Source organism: Sciurus vulgaris (assembly GCF_902686455.1).
Source record: "Sciurus vulgaris genome assembly, chromosome: 4".
Classification (NCBI taxonomy): Eukaryota; Metazoa; Chordata; class Mammalia; order Rodentia; family Sciuridae; genus Sciurus; species Sciurus vulgaris.
The window spans coordinates 54,873,878-54,894,630 of NC_136464.1; the positions used below are offsets into that span (position 1 = coordinate 54,873,878).

Here is a 20,753-nt window from a genome sequence, read left to right on the forward strand (position 1 = left end):
CTTAGTCCATAGTTGGCCAACTCCATTCCCTGGGGACTGAGGTGAGTTGAAACATCATGGTGGAAGTGTGTGGTGGAGGAAAGCAGCTGGAGACATGGTACCAGGAAGCAGAGAGAGTACTCTGTTCAACAAGGGCACTATATAAACCCCAAGGGCACACCTACCAATGACCCATCTCCTCCAGCCATACCCTGCCTGCCTGTAGTTATCATTCAGTTAATCCCTATCAGGGGATAAATGCTCTGATTAGTTTAAGGCTTTCATAAACCCATCATTTCACCCCTAAACATGAGCTTTTGTGGGCTACCAATATCTAAACCATAACAATGAAATACACATCATATATTCATCTTCAGAAGTGAAACTGGAATAAAACCATCATCCTGGACCCAAAAGACCATTTCTTTAACCCCAGTAATATAATTCACTTGCATAAAAGTTGTCATTATTTTTGTTTTTACAAATGTAATCGTGTAATCACCAGAATAATCAAGGCGTAGAGTAGATCCTTTACCTCTAGAAAGTCCCTCATGCCCTTTCCTTAACCCCTGGCATTCATTGATCTTATTTTTTTGTTGCCTTTTCTTGTACACAACATAAATGGAATCAGAGTATATAGCCTGACTTTAAAACTGTTTTAAAATGATCAGCGAGTAAAATTGACTTATTTTTTTCTTTTGCTATACAGTTCCATTTATTTTAATACATGCATTTTAATAATTCAGGTTCTTCTTTCTACTATCATAGTTAGGATTCAGAAGAGTTTCTAAATAACTTCCTTATGTTATCTCTTTGTAGTCACACACTCCACCACCACTCTTCTTTGGCAATCACTTAAATATTCTCCATTATTGTAACTTTTTAAGAATGTGGGAACATGGAATCACACAGGTGTAACTTTTGAGACTGACTTTTAAAAAAATTTTTTTTTGGTTGTAGGTGGACACAATACCTTTATTTTATTTTTATGTGGTGCTAAGGATCGAACCCAGAGCCACCGTGCCCAATACGAAGTAGATTTAGAGTACAGAATTTCTGGAACCCTACACAAGGAGAGTTCACACCCATTCACAGGTTCTTTTCAATGCTCCTCAACCAGGAACTCACCAGTGAGATTGGGGATCATTTCACTGTGTGTAAGTGTGCTGAAATATGATGTTACACACCATAAGTATATGTAATTTTAGAAAAGATTGAGGGAAGAGAAGGAAACAAAGCTTTTCTAAAGGAGTCAGCCCATGGGAGGGGAACATCCACCACAATGAGAAAAACAATGAGCTCTTTTCAGAGCTTTCCCTTAAATAACAAAAACCTTAAGTCACTCAGGAAAGATAGAAAACTGTCATCTCAGAGAAAGATGAAGATCCTTTGAGATTAGAAGACAAAAGAAAAATAAATCTTCTACCCCTGGGGGAGAGGCAGGAAGCCCAGATCATCAGAAATCTACATTGCAGGGAGAGGGAGGGCCACTGAGAAAGTGCCATCACCAGAATCAGTGATACGGTGTCCCTGCTAAAAATGAGACTGTACCAGGACAACCCAAAACCCTTCCCACTCCTTACTACCAGGCTAGTATATGCCAAGTAATAAGCACTCAGAGGGAAAATGACATATCACATATAGAGAAATGATTAGATTCAGGACAAAATATGACTGTAGGAGACCAGAATGTCACTTCAAAATATGCCCTTTTGTCATAAGGATTATTTTGAAGAAAAAAGAAACAACAAAAAACCATAGACATACAAGAAGTTCTGAAAATTAAACCTTTAGAAATTTACATTTTGAAAGGAAATCTCCATTTATTAGGGATGCACCAGGAAAACAAAGATGGCTAATTCATTGGAGACTGTTATCAGTGGAGAAAGCATCCAGGGTAAAGTCTGCACTAAACTTTACCCTTGTGTTTTTCCTGACCGTTCCCCCCAGCCTTTGCTTGTTTGTATTTCAGGTGCTGGGAATTGAACCCAGGGCCTCAGCCCTGACTGTCCCATCTTCACTGGATATCTCCCCACAACATTCCTCCTTCTTTGTTCTCCTGAAATCTAAGGCAAATCTTTGAGATTTGCTTTAGAGATTTACTCATCTTTGGGTTATTTACCATGTATACAGGGGTATACATGTTATTAAACTTTTATTTGCTTTTCTGTTGTTCAATCCAAGAATTCTTGAAAGGTAGAGAAAATTATTTTCTTCCCCTAGAGGAACAAAAATTAAAATTATAGCAAAATTCTAAGAATTGATGAAACTCTGTTGCTCTTTCTTTATTTCTGAATTTCCAGGTTTCCCTCCTATGTGGTAATTCGATCTGAAGAACCTTAAACATTTTTTGTTTTCCTTTTTAAAGGACAGGTCCCTGGACAAAGAATTCTCCTAGAATATCATATTTTGACACCGAAGATATTATATAAACCCTAGGAAGTTGTTTTTTTTTTTTTTTTTTTTCCTTCCTTTTTCTATTTAGTAGGCAGTTGACCTAGTTAGGTTCAAGCTGCAAATTCTGACCTACCTTTTATGGATTGTAGATTCAGTGTCAGTTGTTTTTTAATCACAATTAAATTGCTTATTAGAAAAATCATATACAGCTTTACTGAGATAGAATTCACCAAAAGTATATCTCACTAATTTTTAGTAGATTCACAGAGGTGTGTAACCAATCACCAGAATCAATTTTAGAACATTTTCATTACCTCAAAAAGAAACCTAGAACTCATTAGCACTTACTACTCATTTTCTGTTAATTTAACACCTGCCTACCCTATGTAACCATTAATCCACTTTCTGACTGTAAATCTGCCTGTTCTCTACATGTCCAATTTTCTATTTTAAAAAGATTACTCTGACTACTGTAGAGAATGAAAACAAGGAGACCACTTAGGAAGCAATTGCAAGAATCTAAACTTGATTGGATTGTGGTATGGACTTGTTTGTTAAAGTGGAAATAGAGGTTTCTGGATTGACATGCCTATTTGAAAGAGACCCCGAAGTGTTTTCTGATAGATTCTGCTTGAGAGTTTAGGCAGGAAGAAACTCCTAATTTTGGGCTTGAATAACTAGATTGCTGTATGATTTAATGAGATGCATGGAACAGGTATGGATTGATAAAAATCGAAATTTCTGTTTCGGGCTAAGCTAAATTTGAGACTATTGTTGAATATGGAGTTATATATATGTTTAGTTCTGTGTGGAAAGCACAAGTTGGAGATATCTTTTTGGGAATTATTAGCATGTAAATGGCATTTGAAACCGTAGGATATGAGGAGATTGTCTAGGATGAGAGGGTAAAAAGGGAAGATTATAATTCCTGGGACAGTTCTGGGGCATTCTAACATTTGGAGGGTACTCAGGAAAGAATTCCAGAGAAATAGGTATAAAATCAAGAGAATGTAGTTTCATAGCAAGCATATGTAAAAAGTATAATCATGCCTCTCTTAGCTACGCGGATACATTCTGAGATATATGTCATTTGCAATTGTGTGAACACCATAGTATATACTTAAACAAACTAAGAGCTGTGATTTTGTTAAGCCAAGTAGTTTTATGGAAATGGAACTGTTACCATAGTCAATCTCTTTAAAGGCAGAAGGGACCTCTCTCCAACCTTCCAGGCTCTTGACCATGATGTGGAAAATAATTTAAGGATTAGTCAGGTTTTAGCAGAGAAAAGAAGAGCTTTATCAGAAAGTAAAAGGCAAAGATATGCATTGTCAGAATAGAATGTGGGCCGTCTAAGAGTGACATGTTCCTGTCAAGGCTTAAAATTCTACTAGAGTACATAATTAGGTAGAACATATATGATCCAAAGGGGCTATACTTGGGAATTGGAAAATAATGAGCAAAATAGTGTTTCCCCTTTAGGTGGTCTCTTCTGATATGTAGGCTTCATCTTACAACAACATCTCCTATATTGGGGAGATTGATCAGATGATAGAGTCACAGAGTCATGGCTTAGTCAAATGTTGGCTTCTGGCTTCATGAAGTTAATGGTCTTTTTCTACTGAGTTCTTGTTCCTGCTTTGCTTCATTCCTGAAAACGTACAGGGAACTGGAAAGTTACAAAATACTTATGGATTGTTTAAGGCATTCATACATTTTCATTCTTTTTTGTTCCTTAAGCCTCTTTGTCTGACTTGTGAGTAGTTCACAAGCCACCCATTCCACATTCCAACAGGACCATTTTTCTTTTAGAGACTCAGTTTTCTTTCTGTATCTCTAAATATCTCAGAATCACCCTTATGTACCTGGTCAGTCCTTGACCAAATGTTGTTATGCTGTGCATGACTGCATATTGAGGATGAAGGAGTAACTGTTTTTTCATTCTGCTTAAAAGCAGGTAAGGTCAGGATGGAAAACTGACCAGGACCTGGCAATATGAAAATTACTGTGTTTACACCAAGAGTAGATTCAGTAAATTAATGAGGCTGGAAATCTCACTGGAGCTTGTTAAAGAGAATAAAATGTGAAGAGAAACAACTCTCTACCACTGGGGTTGTGGCTCAGCGGTAGAGCACTTGCTTAGCACATGAGAGGCCCTGGGTTCGATCCTCAGCACCACATAAAAAAAATAAAAATAAAGGTATTGTGTCCACCTACAACTAAAAAAATTTTAAAAATATGTATATACACATATATATATATACATACATGCATATATATAAGTTGATATATGGTATTAAAAATCTACAACAACAAAGCAGTGTGGAGATTCCTTAGAAAACCTGGAATGGACCCACCATTTCACCCAGCTATCCCACTCCTTGGCCTATACCCAAAGGATTTAAAATCAGCATACTACATTGATACCACATCAATGTTCATAGCTGCTCAATTCACAATAGCCAGATTGTGGAACCAACCTAGATGTCCTTCAGTTGATGAATGGATAAAGAAACTGTGGTATATATATACAATGGAATATTACTCAGCCATAAAGAATGATAAAATTATGGCATTTGCAGGCAAATGGAGAATTTGCAGGAAATTGGAGAATATCATGCCAAGTGAGATAAGCCAATCTCAAAAAACCAAAGGACGAATGGTATCGCTAATAAGTGGATGATGACACATAATGGGGGGAGGGAGGGGTTAGTGTTAGAGTTAGAGTTAGGGTTAAGGAGGGGGGCAAGAATGGAGGAAGGAAGGACTGTATAGAGGGAAAAGAGGGGTGGGAGGGGTGGGGGGAAGGGAAAAAATAACAGAATGAATCAAACAACATTACCCTATGTAAATTTATGATTACACAAATGGTATACCTTTATGCCATGTACAGAGAAACAACATGAATCCCATTTGTTTACAATTTAAAAAAATTTTTTTTTAGTTGTTGATGGATTTTTATTTATTTACATGTGGTGCCAAGAATTGAACCCAGTGCCTCACACATGCTAGGCAAGCACTCTTCCACTGAACCACAACCCCAGTCCTCAAAAGATATAAATTTTGACATAATCCAATTTGTTAATTTTTTTCTTATTGTTTGTTCTTTTTTTTTTTTTTTTTTTCATTTGTTCTTGTGTCATAGTCAAGGAATACCTGACAAGAGTGAGTTTACTGTTTTTCTTCTGGAAATTTTAAAATGTTAGGTATTACATTTATGTCTGTGTTCCATTTCAAGTAAATTTTTATATGTAGTGTGTGGCCAGGGTCAAGATTCATTATTTGCACATGACTATCCAATTGCTTTTACCTGTGTTGAATGAATAAGTGTTCAATTTTGAGGTCTTTTTCAGCATCTTTGGAGATAATCATGGTTCTCTTCTTAGACCTGTTAATGTGATATGTTATTAACAATGTTCTTATTTTGAAGAATATTCCTGAAAAAAATCCCATTGTGTTAATTAGTTTTAAAATTTTGATGTTAGATTCTGTTTGCAGATATTTTATTTCATATCTTTGCATTAATATTCATGATTGACTTTGTTACATAATTCTTCTCTTTTTCTACTGTGTTTATCAGGGTATGGTGTTAATATTATATTTGCTTTATAGAAGGAATTATGAAGGTCTTTTTTCAGGCGCTTTTAGTTGTATTTCTTCTTTAAAGATTTGTTTGAATTGACTGTGAAACCATAAGGACTTTGTACTTTTTCTTAATGGGGTAATTCTGTAATGACTGTTTATTTTTTCTATGAAAATTTTTCTAGGTTTTTTTTAAACTCTAATGAGGTTAAATTTGTTCATCTTTGTTTTTTCAGGTAATTTCCTTTCATTTGCCTTTTAAATTTTATTTGCATAGAGATATGCAAGGTAGTGTTGGTGATATTTATTTATTTATGAATGAGATGGGGGTCTTATTCTATTGCCCAGCCTGGCTTTGAACTCCTTGGGCTCAAGTGCCTGCCTTAGCCTCCCAAGTAGTTGGAACTAAAAGCGCATGCCACCCATGACTCTTATGGAATTTAAATTTTCTTCTCTTTCAGAGGGTATTCTTCATTCATATGTCTGTGTTGTCTACCCCTCCCTGATAATAGTAGCCTCTCTGAAAGTGTAGCAAGTCTCTTTTCCTAATAAGCAAAGTCTCTCTTCCTCTAAGCTCTAAGCAAAGCCTGTCTTCCTCTATAACTTCCTCTAAAAGCAAGTAAGCCTCTCTCTCTCTATAAACTAATGAACAAGCAAGAAAGTAGCGCACTAAAGAAAAAGATAATAGAAGTAGCTCAATTTCCAGTCCACCTCCAATAAATACCTGTGCAATTGTTGCTGCAGGCGGTAACAAATTACCGCGAGATTGTTGCCGCCAGCGGCGACACTTAATATGTTAAATTAAGCTTACTGCTTTTGTCTTCTTGACCTCATTTATTTCAGCTTTTATCTTCATATTCCTTTCCTTACACCATTTCTTGGTTCTTTCATTGTTCCTTTTTTCTTTTCTCTTTTTTTCCATTTTCTTTTAAGCATGGAATTAAATTCATTAATGTTTAGTATTATTTCAGTTTTACTGTTTCAAGTATTAAGTTCTGTGTATTTTTCTCTGATCATTGCTTCACATGTATTCAGTGGATTCTGATAATTGTCTTCATTACCATTTTAAATATAAATTCTTAAATTTTAGTTTATGTTTCTCCTTTTTCTGTAGTATTGTTAATAGTTGCCCTTTTTATTTCTAGGTGGTGTGGTAGAACACTTTTGTTGTTAATTTCTGGTTTTATTTTATTGTTTTCAGAAAGTGTTGTTTGTAGTTATTTCCTGTGTCCTACTATTTACTCTGTTTTTGTTAATATTCCATGAACACTTGAAAAAGGGTGCATTTTGTATTATCAGGTTTATAGTCATAGGGTATACCTTACCGATTATATTGTTCAGATTTTCTTCCTTAAAAATCGCAACTTTTTAAAGATAGCCTTTTCAAATCACATGTACTTTAAGTATCAGATCCCTTCCTTTGTAGCCTTTGCTCTGATCTATCCACACATACCTTAGAAAATATCAGTCAACAAATTGACTTCATGTTTTGGTTTGGTAATAAAGATCAAGGTTAATATTCTGGGAGAATAAGGTTTAGGAAATCCCATGTGAATAATTAAATGCTGGTTAGCATTAAGTATCCAGTTAGATTGAGCCTATGTTAAGAGTTGTTTAGCTGGGCATGGTGGCACATGCTGTCATCCCAGCAACTTGGAAGGCTGAGGCAGGAGGATTCTGAGTTAGAAGCCAGACTTGACAATTTAGCAAGGCCCTCAGCATCTTAGACCCTGTCTCAAAATAAAAAATAAAAATGCCTGCACGGGTTCAAGCCCTATTAACCTACCCCTGCAAAAAATTATTTGAACAAACATTTTAAATGAAAATTTGTGTTATGAACTAAAATTTTGCTAAACTGCCAATTTTACTACAAAGTATAGCAATGTGATCAGGAAATGTTTGAAGCTTAGGGCTTGAAATTAAAATGTATCTTAATTTTAGATGGAAAATGAACATAAGCCACTGATGTTTGGGAGAGGTAGAAAGCAAAACATGGATTTCTATCAATGCTTCTAGACTTATTCCTCTTCTGTTTCATTTCCATGTAACCTCTGTCTTATACAATCATTACTTTCTTGATGTTAATTTCCTTTGGAGCAGTGTTTAAAATTTCCTTATTTGATACTTGAGGGTTTTTTTTTTTTTTTAATCCCGTATTTTTCTAATGACTCTGAAGTACATTAAAAATATTTTCTAGGTTGGGGTTGTGGCCCAGTGGCAGAGCACTTGCCTAGCATGTGTGAGGCACTGGGTCCCATTCTCAGCACCACATATAAATAAATAAAATAAAGGTCCATTGATGATTAAAAAATTATCAATCATAAAATCTCTAGCTGTCTAATTTCTAAGACGAGTTGAAAAATTGCATTGGAGATCATGTTGATGGGAATTTTAGGTATTGAATGCATACTCATGATCTCAACATATTAGTACCTTCTGGAGGTTTCAGAAAACTTCTAGTGGTCATGATTGTTTTTGTAATTTTCTGGATGCTTGGTTTGTTTTTGTTTTAAATAGACTGCTTCTTTGTTTGATTTATATTTGCTGTTCCATCTTCTCACTTTATCTGTGTAGTTATTTGGAAGGGGAAATTGTCACTCTTTAGTTCTTCCTTTGTCAGACATAGTTCTAAATTTTATTGCAGCAAAAAGGCTCTGTGGTGTGTGTGTGTGTGTGTGTGTGTGTGTGTGTGTGTGTGTGTGTGTGTGTTTGTTTTAAGACAGTGAACCAAGCCAGGTGCGGTGGTACACACCTGTAATCCCAGTGGCTTGGGAAGCTGAGGCATGAAGATTGCAAGTTCAAAGCCAGCCTCAGCAAAAGCAGAGAGCTAAGCAACTCAGTGAGACCCTGTCTCTAAATAAAATACAAAATGGGGCTGGGGGTGTGGCTCAGTGGTTGAGTGCCCCTGAGTTCAATCCCTGGTACCCCACTCCCCCCAAAAATAAAAAGAGAAAAGACAAAGTGAACCGTGGAGGTACTTGATGGATAAAGAACTATTTCAGAGAGTATTGGAAGGTGAAGTGTGCCTTAGAATGTTGACCTAATTTTCAGTAGCATCCTCTTCTAGCAAGAATATGTGCAGAAGTTCTCTATCAGACCTAACATTTCTGTGAGGTGATTCATGTTTCTACAAGTATTGTTTTATACTGTTAGAGACTTTTATGACTTAAATTAACTTTACATTCTCATCCAGATAATTTAAAACAGCTCTTTCTCTGCTGTTGGAAAATACTTCTGAGAAGAGGCACAGCTGAAGTGTGAGCTTTCCTCATTTATTCCGTCAGTATTGTCACTGTGAGGTATGAAAATGCATCTTTTCTTGATGTGAACATTAATCTCTACTATATTTTGGCAGTCATTCTGGTGTCTTCAATGCAGAACTTTCAATCTGATTCATTTTGTCTGAAAGAAATATATGAAGATATTTTAAATATTATTTGGCATGATTAAAGTCTGATATAGTGTTGCATTTTGAGCATCATCATCACTGTGCAGTATATTTATGGTAACTTATTATTCTTCAGATAATTTCATGAGTGCATTATCATCTAGTGATAAAATGAAAGTGGCATCTAGAATAATGCATGCAGCCAAATTCTTTAGTAAAGAATGCTTATCTTGGGCTGGGGTTTGTAACTCAGTGGTGGAGTGTTTGCCTAGCACATGTGAGACACTGTGTTCGATCCTCAGCACCACATAAAAATAAATGAATTAAATAAAGGTATTGTGTCCACCTATAACTAGAAATTTTTTTTAAAAAAGAATGCCTTTTTTTTTTTTTCTACCATATATAATTAAATCTTCTTTCTGGAAGACTTTCTTGAGATCTTTTCACTTCCCAACCTAATGTAATTGAATCCCTGTTAATATGTTCTTGTAACTTTTGCATTTTTTCCTCCCTTATGTGATGGTTATTTTAATAGTTTTTTTTTTTTTTTCTTTATCTCCACTGCCAAATTAGTATTTGGAGGCAGAGACTATGTCTTGCTTGTCTTCGTGCCTCTTGTAGTGTCCTCATAATAGTTTACTCATTATATAGTTAATGACCTGAATGAAAGAATGGCACTTGTACATTTTATTTTAATTAATTAATTAATTAATTAATTTTGCAGTACTGGGAAATGAACCCAGGGGTGATCTGCCACTCAGCTATGTCTCTGGTCCTTTTTATTTTTTATTTTGAAACCATCTTAGGAAGTTGGCAGAGTTGGCTTTGAACTTGGAATCCTCTTCCTTTAGTCTTCTGAGTAACTTGGATTACAAGGGTACATCATTGCACCTAGCACGTTCTTTTTATTTTGTATTTTGAGAAAGGATCCCCCTAATTTGCCCAGGCTGGCCTCTACTTTGCAATCCTTCTGCCTTAGCCCCCTGAGCAGCTACAATTATAGGTATGTGCCACATTGCCTGGCTTTATGAGGTCATTTTATATATACCTGCCAATTTCAAAGGAAACTGCAAATCTGAAGATATGAGGTATGTTTTAAGCTTAAAATATCCCCAGTGTCAGTTGGTGCATTTCAAGTTATATCCCCAACAGTAATAATAAGTAATACTGTTCAATTATAGTAGAGTATACATAAAAAGCTTAGGTTCTCCTTCTAGCTCTACTATTGGCCAGATGTGTGACCAGTAGATTTCTTATTCTTTCTGTAATGGTATTGTGGAAGATGCAGGGCCTTAGTGGTACCTATTTCTAAACCTTTTCTGGTTATGATAGTTTATATCAGAGAAACAAAATGTAAACCTATTTTGTATGTTTTGGAGGAACTGTCCTAAAAGATTATTGTCAACACCCTAAAGCAAATTAGTTGGGGGCAGTGAAACATGCCTGTACTCCCAGCTACTTGAAAGACTGAGGCAGGGAGGTTGGCAAGTTTGAGGCCAGCCTGTGCAACTTGGCAGGATCCTGTCTCAAAATAAAAAATAAAAAGGACTGGGGACATAACTCAGTGACAGAGTGTGCTCAGTTGAATCCCCAGTACAACAAAAAATAAATTCTAAAAAGAAAAGATTTCATAAAAAAGGTACCATAATAGTGGTACAGAATATTAATTGTATAGGAATTCAGAGAAAAAAATCAAAAGTGGTAATGATTTTATATATAACATATAATTATATATACATATAAATATATCGTTTTATGGATGAGGTGGGATTTCAACTCAGCCTTAAGAAAGACTGTTCCTAGGAATAGTATAGAAAAAAAAAGTTTGTTATGTTAAATTTGTTTGTTATGACTAAGTTAGACAACTAGAAACAGTTGTAAAACCAAGCCAGAAACTTGACTATACTAATTTCCAGATTAATAGCCTGTTATATAGTTATATTTAAAATTATTTAGCATTATTCATCTTGCCATATTTCTATTTAAGTCAACAAAGATTTGAATATGTTTAATTGCCTGAAGTATTAAACATTTGAATATGTTTGATGCCTGAAATATATATTTGTGCCTTTCTACAGTACTCATATGTCAGCCTTCTTGCAGTCACAAAGCCTTGTTTAGTGTGCTGGATAGATATGTAAACTGATTATGAAATAATTTATGAAATTACTAGTTAAAATAACTCTTGTAGTCTGCACAAGGAATAACTAGGCTTACTAATCAAAAACTCCTTAATCTGCTCTTATAAGTTTCATAAATCTTGAATATAGCCATAGCAGAAATACATTTTTTTTCTGTCATTTATTCTTCCTAGGTTCATGGCAACTATTGTCTTTATAGGACACACATGTTTGGGAGGTAACACATACCCTCTATGAAGAAGCAGCATTGCAAATATCAGCAAAAGAAATGCACTTGTTTATATTTGGTGTACTACCCTGTGTGTATTTAATAAGTTGTTCTAGGTTGCAACTTTAGGAAAAAACTGTTAAGAAAAAGTGCATCAGTTTGTGTTATGGGAAACACCAAGGTAATTATGTCATGATATGTAAAATGAATTGGGTACTGTAATTTTTAGCAATAGAGGTTGGCACTTTGTTTACCATTATATTTCCTTTACCTTTTCAGATGTCTTTTTTTTTTTCTGTTGTCAAAGGTAAATGTGGCAAAATAATCATGTAATTTTATTTTTTGTTGTGTGTGAAGATGAAATACTTGTGGGATATTTTTGAGAAGTTTTTTGCTATTTACAGTAAATCGTTCTTTTTCCGTAATGTAATGAATGGATAATCTATTTTGAAATACAATCAGCTATTAGAAAACAAAATTTTATATGGAAAAAATTTTCCCTTTTAGCAGTAGTATTGCTTATTCACTTAATCAGATTCATTTGGAAAAGAATTGAAATGGTTTAAGTTGGAAACGTTTTAAACTTTTCTGTCAGGTAGTGTGGGGTTGTTTAATAAAAATAACATTCCACTAAAAGATGGCATGGAGATAGAATAGTGAGTATTACATCATACTTAAAAATATTATTTTATATCTAAAACAAATCTAGATGAAAAGAATGCCCCCCCCTTTTTTTTTGCAGGGGAGAAAAGATGTAACCTCAAGAAGGGTAATAGAATGGAACAAAATGTAGTAAATAATAGCTTAATATTTTAATAGCGCTCAAAATAACAGTGGTCAACTTTTGAAAAATAATGATCATCAAACTCACTTATAGAGAATATATAAATTAATTTAGATGTAATTTTTGACCTTATATAAATGAAAATGATGAATAATATCTCATACAGGAACAGGAATGTTCATACACTGCCAGCTTAACAGGTTAAAAAAATAGCACCTCAGGATAGTTGTAATTTGCTTTCTCCTATAATGAGTAAGATTAAGTATCTTTTCAGAGTTTTTAGAGCCCTTTATACTTCTTTTTCAGCTTTTTTTATGTTTAGCCGAGTCTTCTGTTGGTTTGTTAAGAGATGTTTTAATATTTTATGTTTATCACTTTTTAGTATTTAGATACCATTATGTTATTATATCATTGTTTAACTTTTTATAGTTGGTCATTTGATCTCCTTTTAGAATGTGGTTAGTTATTCTGCCAATGGTAGTTACTAAAAGTTTTTTCTAAGCTGGTCACAGTGGTGAATGCCTGTAATCTCAGTGACTCAGGAGGCTGAGTCAGGAGGATCACAAGATTGAGGCCAGCCTCAGCAACTTAGGACTTGTTTCAAAATAAAAAGAGAATAAGAGCTGTTGATGTAGCTCAGTGGCAGTCAAAAATTCTCAGATCTGTTATTGGTTTTTGTACTAAGTAGCTTTGAGTAAACCATAACCTTACTCAGACATTACTTTCTTTACTTATATTGAATTAAGTTATTTCCAGTTCTGTGCACCTTTAAAATGTACTAAAAACGGTGAATGCATTAGACTTAAAAGTCTTAATGTGATGGATAATGAAAAACAGCAATGACGTAATGTTACAGGTTTCTAACAGTCTTGATCCAGCAGTTTCTTATTGGTTAGACAATGCTTTTCTTTGATAACAAAATTACCTTTCAGTTTTTCCCTTGACATTTCTTGGTTAGAAATACCTCTTCATCTTTTTTCAGTTCACATCAAAGATATTTCTGAAGAGGCATGCCTTTTTTAGCAGTGGGGCAGCAAGGTGTTAGGAAAGAAAAACGTACTGCTTGTACATTTTTACCTCATCATTAAATGTGCATGTTAATCTTCATTACTTTATAACGACTGTGAATTGGCCTATTCAGTTTTCCAGACTCAGTTGGAAAGCTGATATCCTTAAATCTGTTTGTCATCAAAACTTAACACACTAACTAGTCCTGCTTTTTTTTTTTTCTCCACAGAGCTAGGGATTAAATTATAATAGAGCCTCTATTCAGTGAAGTTTTATTTACTTGACATCTATGAAAATTCCACTAGAGAAGATGATTAGATACATCTTTTGATGTATACTTTGGGGAATGAGATTAAAACCAAGCAGTGAAATGAAGTATAGATACCAGCATTTCAATTATAATATCAAAATTTAAGTGGAATGTTAGTAAAACAGAATTTGTGAAGTCTGAAACCCCATAGAGCCATAACACAGAAATGGGTTTTCAAAACTAATAATTTTGAATATATAATATTAAATCCCTCTCCCTGTGAAACAGATTGTTTTGCTATAGTCTTTTTCACCATCAAAAGAACCCCACAGTGTTTTTCATGACAGCATTAAAGCAGTAAAAGGAATCTAAACTCATGTAGGCAATTCTTCAATTGGAACAATGGGTGAATTTTCTCCCAAGGAAGGGAGATGAGCTTTCCTTTGTGTACAGCTGTTTAGTACTATGATTTGAGACTAGATTTAGGTAACTGGATTCCTAGTCTGTTTCAATTGCTCCCATACTGTTTAGTGTTGCCCTTACTTTTTAATCTCTTTTAAAATCTTCCTTGTATATTCCATAGCTCCTATGAAGTTAGATATTAGTTCATGTTAAATAGCGGTATTTATTTTCTCTTTGGAAATTTTTTGTTCAATTCTATTTTTGATTTCTTTACTATCCTTATCTAGGCACACATCATCTAATATCTAGGTTATTAGTTGCCTTCTGACTGTGTTTACCATTTCATAGCTTTCTGCCTTTGGTTCTTTGCAGTTTATTCCCTACACTGCTGGTGGATTGGTTATTTTATTTTATTTTTCAGTGCTGCGCATTAAACTCAGGGCCTCACACCACTGAGCTACACCTCTAATCCCTACATTGATATTCTTTTTAAAAGATATTTTAGTTGTAGATGAACACAATATCTTTATTCATTCTTTTATGTGGAGATACTTTTAGTTGTAGATGAACACAGTATCTTTATTCATTTTTTTTATGTGGCGTTGAGGATCAAACCCAGTGCCTCACATGTGCTTTACCACTGAACTACAGCCCTAGTCCTAATATTCTTTTTTAAATATTTTTTTTTTAGTTGTCAATGGACCTTTATTTATATGTGGTGCTGAGACTCGAACCCAGTGCCTCAAGCATGGTAGGCAAGTGCTCCACTGCTGAGCCACAACTCCAGCCCCCCAATATTCTTTAAATAGTGTTTTGCTGTGTTATTTTCCTGTTTAAGAGCTTGAGTGTCTTCCTATTAGATATGTGATAAAAAAATTTTTCAGTTTGGCATTCAAAGGATCTTCTCTAGTGATCGGGCTTACCTATTTGATCATATGTCCATATCTGATCAGATTTTGTAAACTTTCAGCCTCACATACTACTTTGTTTATTCCAGCTTTTGAATTGGGTTATGTTTTCACAATGAAAACCTCCAAGTGCCTTTTTCTTTCTGTTGTTGGTGATGAATAATGTTTCCTCCAGACATGTATGTTTTAGTTGTGCTCATTTTTGCTGTAGCCAAAAGCAGTGCTATTTATGTGAATGCATGTGTGGATTTGGGAAAAGTTAATTTAAAAATGAACCAGGCAACATGCCCGTAATCCCAGCGACTGGGGAGGCAGAGGTAGGAGGATTGAAAGTTCAAAGCCAACCTTAGCAACTTAGTGAGACCCTAAGCAACTTTGGGAGACCCTGTCTCACAATTAAAAATGAAAGGGCTGGAAATGTGACACAGGGGTTAAGTACCCAGGGTTAAATCTCCAGTGTGGTGGGGGGGAAAGAAGTGAAAAAAATTAGTAAATCAGAAGTCAGATAGGAAGAAAATATAAGGAACAGCCAGCCTCCTTGGTGCTGGATTTTACCAGAGTTTGTGAAATGAAGTGAGATTATTTCTGGGATTGGGGAGGAATGTAAGAATTATATCACAGAGGCCCACACCTGTAATCCCTGTAATTCAGAAGGCTGAGTCAGGAGAATCACAAATTTGAGGCCCATCTGGGCAATTCAGCAAGAGCTTTCAAAATATTTAAAAGGCTAGGAATATAGCTCAGTGGTTAAGTGCTTCTGGATTCAATCCTCAGCACCCCCTCCAACTCTATTGCAAAAGCTTAAATCATAGTAAATAGGAAAAAAATTAATCATTTTTCCACTTTCTTTTTGAGGGCAACTTTGAAATTGAACTAGGTTGGATGATGGTGACTAGGAGCAAGATTTAATTAAGAGGTAATAGATATAGGTACCAAGGAGGAGTCAGTAACCAGATCATTGATAATCAGAAACAGCTAAGTAGTTAAGCCTGACTTGAATCTTAATAAAAGACATAGTTTTCTTAGCAAATTAGGGACTGAGAAGTACATAAATGGCCGTACATGTGTATTTGGACCCAGACCTTTTTCATGTGAAAATAAAATAGTTAAACAGATAATAAGTACCTGTGTTATGGTTTGGATATGACGTGGCCCTCAAAAGCTCACATGTGAGACAATGCAAGAAGGTTCAGAGGAGAAATGATTGGTTTGTGAGAGCCTTAAACTAATCAGAAATTAGTCCCTGATGGAATTGACTGAGAGGTAATTGGAGTGGGGTGTGGCTGGAGGAAGTGGTTAATTGGGGGCGTGGCTATGGAGTGTATATTTTGCATGTGGAGAGTGGAGTCTCTGTTTTCTGATCATCGTTGGAGCTGTTTCCCTCTGCCACACTCTTACGCCGTGTTGTTCCTGTCTCACCTGGAGCCTGGAGGAATGGAACTGGCTGTCTGTGGATTGAAACTCTGAAACAGCCCTCAGATGAACTTTTCCTCCTCAGCAATTGTTCTGATGGAGTGCTTTAATCAGAGTAGCAAAATAGTTGACTAAAACAACCTATAATGTAATAAGCCCTGTGCTTGACTATGTGTTTACAAAGAAGAAAAAAATTAGTTTTAAGGAAGTTCAAAGACAAGTATGAGGGCTGGGGATATAGCTCAGTTGGTAGAGTGCTTGCCTTGCAAGCACAAGGCCCTGGGTTCATCCCCAGCACCACCAAAAAAAAAAAAGAAAAAAAAAAAGGCAAATGTGAGAGAAAAACTTATGTCTGAACAAATATTTTGTCAGGAAGATAGATACCAAGGTGATTTAAAATAGGAAGCAATACACTACTACTGTACTTTGAGAAAAATGAAAGTGTGGGAGGTCATAGATACTTTGTATAGTTTGAATAAATTATTTCTACAAAAAGATTATGGAACCAGAAAAAAAAAAAAAAATGCCCCTTTCTTCTTTAGTCTACCTGGTGGAATATAAGAATGAAAGACCATACTGTAGCCTCAAGGTAATTGTCTAGGGGAAAAAAAAATCATTTTCCATTAACTCTCTGGATGATCCTAAGGCTTTGGGGGAGTACTCCTGATGTTTATGTCACTTGATCACGTTTTATATACTATTCTAGGGGTTGGGTGGGAGAGCACTTACGTAGCACATGCGAGGTCCTGGGTTTGATCCCTAGCACCGCAAATGAAGAAAATCTTGCTGGAAGTGGTGGTGGCCTGCTCCTGCAGTTCCACACTTTCCCAATAGGAAAAAAGTCTGCCTATGAGATGGTGGATGGGAGAGTAAATGTTTATTGAATAATAGGAACTAATGCAGACTTTTTTTAATGATGAAAAAAGTGGATATTGTGAATTAGTCAGCTGTATTCATTTTAGATGATCCCAATTTTGTTGGCAACATCCAAAGCAACATATTCAGGAGCCAGCTGAATATATGCCTTTGTGCCATCACAGTGTTGGTCTTGGCCACATCAGTATCATAGAACTTCTGCCACTCGTTGACCTTGACATCCACAGTAAGCACAAGTTGTAATATCTTCTGTCTTCTTCTTGAAAGACCCACTAGTCAGGGAGAACAGGAGGATGGCATAGTAATCAAGCTTGAGTGCTTCTCCTAGAGGTGTTCCTCAGAGAACATCTGGGCTGCCTCAGAGGATGTGGCGTCTTGGGCTGCCAAAAGGCAGCTGACCTGTGGATTTGTGTTTGTATGTGGCCATGGACAGCACTGCCTTCTTGGCCTTTAAAACCCTTGATTTGTCTTTGTCTTTGGAAGGGGTAGGAGCTTCCTTCACTTAAAAATTTTTTTTAAAAAAATTTGTTGTTCTTTACAGCACCAAAAGTAGTAGAAGACAGGAAATTGTTAAACTCAGAGCTGAAATCAATGAAATTGAAACAAAAGAAACAATACAAAAAATTGACAAAATAAATAGTTGGTTCTTCGAAAAAATAAACAAAATTGATAAACCTTTAGCCACACTAACAAAGAGAAGACGAGAGAAAACCCAAATCACTAAAATTCGGAATGAACAAGGAAATATCACTACAGACAGGATGGAAATACAAAACATAATTAGAAGCTATTTTGAAAATCTATACTCCAACAAAATAGAAAATTTCGAATACATCAACAGGTTTCTAGAGACATATGAATTGCCTAAACTGAATGAGGAGGACATAAACAATTTAAATAGACCAATTTCAAGTACTGAAATAGAAGAAGTCATCAAAAGCCTACCAACAAAGAAAAGTCCGGGACCAGATGGGTTCTCAGCCGAGTTCTACAAAACCTTTAAGGAAGAGCTCATTCCAATACTTCTCAAAGTATTCCATAAAATAGAAGAGGAGGGAACCCTCCCAAACTCATTCTATGAAGCCAATATCACACTGATACCTAAACCAGACAGAGACTCATCAAGGAAAGAAAATTTCAGACCAATATCCTTAATGAACATCGACGCAAAAATTCTCAACAAAATTTTAGCAAATCGCATACAAAAACATATTAAAAAGATAGTGCACCATGATCAAGTGGGTTTCATCCCAGGGATGCAAGGTTGGTTCAACATCAGGAAATCAATAAACGTAATTCACCATATTAATAGACTTAAAGTCAAGAATCACATGATTATTTCAATAGATGCAGAAAAAGCATTTGATAAAATACAGCACCCCTTCATGCTCAAAACACTAGAAAAAATAGGGATTGTGGGAACATTCCTTAATATTGTAAAGGCCATTTATGCTAAGCCCATGGCTAATATCATTCTAAATGGTGAAAAACTGAAAGCATTCCCCCTAAAAACTGGAACAAGGCAGGGATGCCCTCTTTCACCACTTCTATTCAACATCGTTCTTGAGACTCTGGCCAGAGCAATTAGACAAACCAAAGAAATTAAAGGGATACGAATTGGAAAAGAAGAACTCAAACTATCCCTGTTCGCTGATGACATGATTATATATTTAGAGGAACCTGGAAATTCCGCCAGAAAACTCTTAGAACTCATAAGTGATTTCAGTAAAGTAGCAGGTTACAAGATCAATGCCCATAAATCCAACGCATTTTTATACATAAGTGATGAATCTTCAGAAAGAGAAATTAGGAAAACTACCCCATTCACAATAGCCTCGAAAAAAATAAAATACTTGGGAATCAATCTCACAAAAGAGGTGAAAGACCTCTACAATGAGAACTATACAACACTAAAGAAAGAAATTAAAGAACACCTTAGAAGATGGAAAGATCTTCCATGTTCTTGGATAGGAAGAATTAATATTGTCAAAATGGCCATACTACCTAAAGTGCTATACAAATTCAGTGCAATTCCAATTAAAATCCCAATGACGTACCTTACAGAAATAGAGCAGGCAATTATGAAATTCATCTGGAAGAATAAGAAACCCAGAATAGCTAAAGCAATCCTTAGCAGGAAGAGTGAAACAGGGGGTATTGCAATACCAGATCTTCAACTCTACTACAAAGCAATAGTAACAAAAACGGCATGGTATTGGTACCAAAATAGAAAGGTAGATCAATGGTACAGAATAGAGGACACGGACACAAACCCAAATAAATACAATTTTCTCATACTAGACAAAGGTGCCAAAAATATGCAATGGAGAAAAGATAGCCTCTTCAACAAATGGTGCTGGGAGAATTGGAAATCCATATGCAACAGAATGAAACTAAACCCATATCTCTCACCATGCACGAAACTAAACTCAAAATGGATTAAGGACCTCGGAATCAGACCAGAGACCCTGCAGATTATAGAAGAAAAAGTAGGCCCAAATCTTCATCTTGTTGGTCTAGGACCAGACTTCCTTAACAGGACTCCCATAGCACAAGAAATAAAAGCTAGAATCAACCACTGGGATAGATTCAAACTAAAAAGCTTTCTCTCAGCAAAGGAAACTATCAGCAACGCGAAGAAAGAGCCTACAGAGTGGGAGAAAATCTTTGCCAATCATACTTCAGATAGAGCACTAATCTCCAGAATCTATAAAGAACTCAAAAAACTCTACTCCAAGAATTCAAACAGTCCAGTCAACAAATGGGCTAAGGAAATGAATAGACACTTCACAGAAGAAGATCTACAAGCAATCAACAAACATATGGAAAAATGTTCAACATCTCTAGTAATAAGAGAAATGCAAATCAAAACCACCCTAAGGTTCCATCTCACCCCAATTAGAATGGCGATTATCAAGAATACGAGCAACAACAGGTGTTGGCGAGGATGTGGGGAGAAAGGTACACTCATACACTGCTGGTGGGGCTGCAAATTAGTGCAGCCGCTATGGAAAGCAGTGTGGAGATTCCTTAGAAAACTTGGAATGGAACCACCATTTGACCCAGCTATCCCACTCCTTGGCCTATACCCAAAGGACTTAAAATCTGCATACTACAGAAATACAGCCACATCAATGTTCATAGCTGCTCAATTCACAATAGCCAGATTGTGGAACCAACCTAGATGCCCTTCAATTGATGAGTGGATAAAGAAACTGTGGTATATATATACTATGGAATATTACTCAGCCATAAAGAATGATAAAATTATGACATTTGCAGGCAAATGGATGAAATTGGAGAATATCATGCTAAGTGAGATAAGCCAATCTCAAAAAGCCAAAGGACGAATGATATCGCTAATAAGTGGAGGTTGACACACAATGGGGGGGAGGGAAGGGTTAGAGTTTCGGTTAG

General features: G+C 35.7%; 1 protein-coding gene across 3 annotated transcripts in view; it reads left to right on the forward strand.

The window, feature by feature from the left end:
• Window positions 1-20,753, forward strand: part of MICU1 (mitochondrial calcium uptake 1) — a 204,393-nt gene that overhangs the window by 15,509 nt on the left and 168,131 nt on the right. The window contains exon 2 of one of the 3 annotated variants that reach the window (XM_079137085.1): window positions 9,152-9,257. The exons of the other annotated variants lie outside the window; for them this stretch is intronic. The gene's annotated coding sequence lies outside the window, so the exon portion shown is untranslated. The remainder of the gene's footprint in view (window positions 1-9,151; window positions 9,258-20,753) is intronic. 3 annotated transcript variants of the gene reach the window in all.